The sequence below is a fragment of the Gadus macrocephalus genome, chromosome 18 (assembly GCF_031168955.1).
Source record: "Gadus macrocephalus chromosome 18, ASM3116895v1".
In the NCBI taxonomy this organism is placed as follows: domain Eukaryota; kingdom Metazoa; phylum Chordata; class Actinopteri; order Gadiformes; family Gadidae; genus Gadus; species Gadus macrocephalus.
In genome coordinates, this window is record NC_082399.1 from 10,199,256 (window position 1) to 10,205,979 (window position 6,724).

The following is a 6,724-nucleotide window of genomic DNA, read 5'->3' on the forward strand; positions in this document are numbered from 1 at the left end:
AAAATCCAGCTTAGCATTGACAGGCAATGAAAGCTGGTACATAGGAAGCATTGTGCAGAGGTTGTGCAGACTTCTGTTCTGGAGGCAAACAAACAGTGAAAACACACAGGTAATTCAAGTGTACAGCATGGGACAAAACGTGGAGAGAATCAGTGTTGACCCTTTAGGGTTTTATACAGGCCTTTGAGGTGGAGGGAAAACAGTTTTTCTATGAATGTTTGAAAGGTGAAGCCCACCGGCTCGTACAACTTAAAGTTATCTCAACATGTGTGCTTTATGCCGTTAAGAAAGTTAGCTTTAAAATTAAGTGTGTCCAGGGCGGCCCTTTTCCGGACTTGAGGTGAGACGAGACGATGTTGTGTTATTTGACCTGTGAAGCCCTTTGAGACTGTGACGAAGGGCTGTACAAACAAGATTACAGGCTTGACTTGTATTAAGAACATTCTTTCATACTTTATCAAATCACTTCCGTATTCCCAGATTAATTAATCAAAAGTCAGTTGACGTCACCCATTTGAAATCAAGGTGACCTGACGTTCCCATAAGATGAAAAAAAAATAAACCTTTCCTAAAGTGAACCCAGCATCCAAGGTCTATATCCAGCGTGGGAGCCAAGCCGCACCGAACCGACCCGCACCCTCAAGTGGAAATGCGCCATAAGGGTTCTGTCGGCAGTGGAGACGCGAGCCATAACTGATTTGCGCTGAACTGCACCTTCACTACTCCACCAAGCCGCCCCGAACCGACCGCACCCTCCGGTGGAAATGCGCAAATTCTGTGTACTCTGCACTTTCATAAATAAGACATGCTGAATTTTCAGTTTTATAACTTGATTGTCTTATTTTGTTTACAAGTTACGGATGGAGTCTGGAGGTGATGTGGGGTACTTATTGTTTACTGTTTACATTTTAGATGAGACTGTTCAGTCTGTTGCAGCTAGCTCAGGGGAGACTGTATGACACTAGGTGGTACAATCTTCGACAATAAAATTTGTACCGAACTGTGATGTCTGAACCGAGGTATGAACCGAACCGTGACTTCAGTGTACCGTTACACCCCTTTGTCATCACAAAACAACTGTATTTAGTACTACTATTTAGGTCTAGTCATTTAGGAGACACCTTCACCCAAAGTGACTTGGTGAATTAGTCCTGCGTGTCATCAGGAGAAGGTAGGGGTAAGACGTCTTACTGAAGGACAGGTAGACTTCGATTGGGGGGGACGAACATCCTAAGGTCATTTCAGTAGCCTTCCCTGAGCTTAGTAGAAAGGTGTTACTAGAAGTACCAGAGGTAAAGGAGGCAAATGTATACCTTAACTACATTGCTACTGGTGACCAATCTGACTAAAGCCACGCAATGGCTGATGTGGGCTCAGTTCGCTTGGTCCTTTCCCAATTTGAGAGAGCAAATGGAGGGCTTCATGCAGCACAACAAGTCTCTCTCCATGGGGTGAAGACAAAAGTGAGCCATTTTATAGCAAAGCTGACGTGTTTCACACCGTAAAGGCAGAGTCAGCATTACTTCGACCAAACTTCTTAATAGGGCATGAAAAATTGCCAAACAACTCCAATATAATCCAACCTAAACAGCACAGTACACTGCTTTGAGGACGGTTAACCGAGGCCAACAACTAGACACCATGCATTTTCTTACTAATATAGAGCCAGTCTGGGCAACAGCTGCTTGGGGAGGGACCAGGCTCCTAAATCTGGTCCAGTATTGGCACATGGGCTAGGCTAGTAGTAGGGTATCCCTGTGAATATCCGGACCAAAATAAGCCTCCATGCAGAGATGACTGCAGGGAGATCACCTCAACATTATCTTTGGACTGGACTTGGTTGTGTCTTACCATTTGTTTAGACATTAAGCGAAGGATTTGATCTAAAGCGGCATGTAATTGATGAGCAGGTAGGGATTTTGCCTACAGGCCGGCTGCTGACCTTGTGGTTGGAACCCAGAACCCTGGGACTTGGAGTCAAACACCTTGACCACCAGACGTAAGCGGTTGCTGTAATCTTAATCCTGTGCTCCTATGGGCCCTGCGGTTTTGGGAGTGTTTACGACACCACGCTTGGAGACTAATTATTCATCTTGCTGAAAGCAGATGTTAAACCTTACATTTGTTTCAGGGGATTCTGATCTTAAAATGCAAGGGTAGAACCAGCTCAGTCTGAGTAGTAATGAGATTCTAAGCAGTAATGAGATGCTGGGTAATGCGAAAAGCTTTGCTATAACTGCTCAGGGCTTAGAGAAGTTACTGTGGAAGTCCCCGAAGCTTCACACTCTGTAACAGCATTACACACAGATTTCAAAAACGACCGACGCTGGAACCACTGCCCACGTAGAATTAGAGGGAACACGAATATTTGGTCCACGCGGTCTATCCAATATGAGGAGGTCGTTTTGGGAGTTCAACAGGCAAGCTAGCACCATGACGGTGGGGTCTGTGTACTGCCTTGCTACGTCACCTCCCCAGACTGGAGCCTATTAATAGTTAACTAAGGAGTCAGGCCGATTAGATCCACTTAAAAGGAGGAGGCCGTGAGAACACCCTGGGCCCATGTCTCTTATCAATAGCCACCTCTTAAGGGTTGCCTCTATAAAGACACTTCGAAGTTGATATATTCATTCATTTTAGGACGATAGCATTAGTAATTATATTTTATAACAAAATACACAAAAACACATACAATATTCCACAATTGTGAATGTAGGCCTACATTGGTGGCAGATATATCTGTACATCTCTGGTATTCATCCATCCATACTAGTACAGGGAACACGAAGGAACAGATATGGTCAGATACTACCTGGGTATCGCCAATTAACCCCGTCAGTCAGATTTGGTTAATTATTGTGTGCATCATGTTCTTGCTGTGTTTTAATTCGTCTGCTACCCCATGTTATGTTCAAGACGGGAAATTATATTTCCTCCTCCACCGTATTTCATCATATTTCCCCACAGTAGGGGTATAATGGGAAGGTTTCTGCGTTAATAAGGCTAATAGGTAGGTACTTTGTACACCTATGAAGGACCTTATTTTCCATCCAACCTGGGTAGAGAGGGGTTGTTTTTGTCATCTCCATCAGGCAGAACTGGTAGTTCATAAAGTCTAGACACTGACTGTGGGCTACCTCCGGGGGAGCGCAATAAAACATTGTCAGGCCTGGACGTGTGTAGGAGTGTGACGACTGCTTTATGCCCACGTTAACATATTAAACATTACTTGGTCAATAATTCATATGTTGCTTTAGGGCAACCAAAGCCGCAATGTTGTGAGGAGGTGCAGATGTCAATCCCCAGCACACATCAGAGACACACACACACACACACACACACACACACACACACACACACACACACACACACACACACACACACACACACACACACACACACACACACACACACACACACACACACACACACACACACACACACACACACACACACACACACACTATTGGCTATTGTAGCCGTTTGCTACAGTTGAACAATCCAAATCAATAGAAAACAACACAACCAACTGACTGATTAACTGGTAAATTGGCAAAGACACAGAATACAGTGAGGACAAATAAACGTCAGATTAAGTGACACAATTACACCAAATAAGACATAAGGGAGGACACAGAGTCTAAGTTATATCAGTTGCTATGCACAATGACAGTTAAATCCAGATGGCATGGCTTAACTGGGCTGCAGCGTGCAGCCTACTGCGACGATGGGGGCTCAAACTCCACAGACAATAGCAACCATTCAAGCTTCCAGTTATGCCCTTGTAGTTGTGGGTTATAGGTTCGGGAGTTTAGGGGATAGGAGTGGGGCGCATTAACGTTGATCTTTGTCAGCAGTATTTTCGAACGGGACTGAAGGAAACAATTTTTTGGTAGCCTACAAGCTTGGGCAGTCCTATACCCCAGTGGAAAGCTGCCACCAGATACAATGCTTTAACCTTGTGGTTCACCGGCCCACATCGAGAGGTTCATTACTTCTATTAGGAATCTCGCTGGCCGGATGGGAAAAGTGTTCGCTATCTGTTGAAAGAATGTAAATAGGATGCTAGTCTGCTGTTCGTGTGTAAGTCAAGGAACAATAGTTAGTTTGAACAATGGAAATGGCAGCATAACTTTGGGTGTAGTGTACAACGCCATTTTTTCATTGTTCCTGGACGGGCCATTCCTGGAGACCGTCCAGGAATGGCTGATGAAGCCCATGTGTCCCTCAATAGTAGTCGAAGCCAGGCGGAAAGTTAATGTTTGAGATTCTGTGAAACCTAAACCCAGTTCCAGAGCCGTTTTACCACTGCATCAGGGAGCAGAGGTTACACAGAGAGGAGAATCACATGGTACATGTGTTGCAGTGGAGTTTCAACAGAAACATCCTTTGATTAGCTCAGCCCTAAATCAACCAACTATTGTGAATCAAATTAGACGAATGCACAGACACCAAAGCTAGCAAAATGAACCAAGCTGTTTGACTACGAATTTTTGTTAAAAGCCTGACCTCACCCCTCCACTATGTTTGCTAAATCCAACTCTGACACTTTCCCACTCTCTCAATCCCTCTATCGTTCGTCTGCATCTCTCTCCATCCTGCTATCTAGAAGCTTTTGCAGCCTCGTGCTCTCAGTGAGTGTTGTCTGTCTTGTACTTCCTCTGTGGTGTTTCTCAATTGGCCAGGTCTAACCTCCTGAATATCTACATTTCAGCCCCGGGTCTAGCAACAGGTAGTCTACTCTAACCGACCCACCAAGTTATAGCTCCAGCTATAGGAACGCTAACCTGGAGCCTGATGAACCCCTTCTGCCTAGGTTTTTCGGTTTGATGGATGGTTGGGGGAGGGGGGGTAGCCAGGCGATGGCAAACTATGGTGAACCCGTGACAGTGGTGGACAGCTGCTTTCAATTACAGAGAGACGGTCAGGGAGGGAAGGATGGCAGTGATGAAGGGGGCTGGACGGCAGAGGAGCAGGGATACACAGTGATGGGGGGTGCTTTTAAATACAGAGTGAATAAAGACAGAGAGGGGGGGAAGAGAGGAGAAAGACAGGGTGAAAGTAGAGAGGGGGGGAGACAGAGTGGGGAGGGCCAACGTAAGAAGGTTGTAGTGGTCCAGGCCAACCCCCCCCCCCCCCCCCTCCAAAAAAAATGAAAAGAAACCTGAGGAGCATGGATTAGTGCTAGTTGGGGAGACATCACACACACACACACACACACACACACACACACACACACACACACACACACACACACACACACACACACACACACACACACACACACACACACACACACACACACACACACACACACACACACACACACACACACACACACTTCTGGAGCAGCTCTTTAAGAAAGCCTACCAAAAAGACAAGATCTTTGACAGCCACAACAACATACAATCGGCGACCAACTAGACCCAGATGTCCGACCGGGAGCCATGGTTCTGCAGACAGCCTGCTGGTGTCGACCCAGGCTGCCAGAACGTGTTGGGAGCAGCGATGAAGGCCACACTTTGTGTTAACAAACAAACTCAAACAAGACTGTCTGCGGCAGAAAATAGACCGCCTACGGTTCCGTTGTACCAGGCCAACCTAGGGGGAAGGGAAGGCCGGGGGGGGGGGGGGGGGGTAAACAAAAAAACAAAACAACTGTTGTTTTCCCCGGCATCAGCTGAGCTTCAGTGAAACTGTTGCGTTGCCCAACCCGGGAAGAATCGATTTAGATAGAAGTGTGTCACACATACCGCTATGCTAACATCTGACTTGTTAGCCACAACGAGGGGCGTCCCTCACAGCGCAGGCCAGGGCTGACGGTTTTAAGGACGTAACCACGGTTACCTGGTATCAGGGAGACGGGCCGGTAAGTGAATAATGACAACAGTTGACACAATGCCGCGGCGGTGGATGGCTCCCCAAGCGTCAGTGGGACTGGGGGGTAGCCAGGGTCAGACCGTTGTGTTTGCAACAGTTGGCAGCTTAAGGTAATGGATACGGGGCCCAGATGAAAGGCCCGAGGGAGAAATATAGAGAGAGCCAGCCACATCCCTGTTACAAAGCATCGCTAATAACCGTTCTGATCGCACGGGCCAGCTATTATTAGGCTTACGTTCTGACCAAGGTGACAGCCCTTCTCTCTAATCTTATCTCGAGGGCATACCGGATGGATTGTTATCAAATGTTTGATTTAGCAGCAATAGGGCTTTCTGAATGTACGCCCGGCCGCCTTTTTGCTGCTTGCACAGCCTCATACAATTCTCGGCTTACAGCAGCTATTGTACTGCCGGAGGGGGCTGGAACGGGGCCAGGGAAACACCCAGGGACAGGCCGACAGTATAGGGTGGACGGCTGACTCAAACAGACTCAAGTGAGGTCTGAAGGTAGAAGTGAAGCCCTTGACTCACACCTCAACATGCACTTCTGTCAGGTGGGTTCTCTGAGCAGAGCATTAGAGCCTGCTGGCTATGTGGTACCGGACGGTGAGTGGGTCACAAAAAGGAGAGCTCTTCTTTGAATGAATTGCCTCTCATTTGACTGTGTCCAAAATACTCTCATGATGGTTGATGGTCTCGCAGGTTAAATAAATTACGAGGACAATAGAAGCCATAAAATCAACCACAATTTGTAGATAGCTTACAGCAAAGATTCTGTATTATTATACGATACATAAAGTTTATAATGATGAATTGGGCCAGCCCTACACAGCAATGCATGAGTC

General features: G+C 46.6%; 1 protein-coding gene across 4 annotated transcripts in view; it reads right to left on the reverse strand.

Annotated features, from left to right (window-relative positions):
• Positions 1 to 6,724, reverse strand: part of arhgap17a (Rho GTPase activating protein 17a) — a 33,838-nt gene that overhangs the window by 24,055 nt on the left and 3,059 nt on the right. The window lies entirely within an intron of this gene.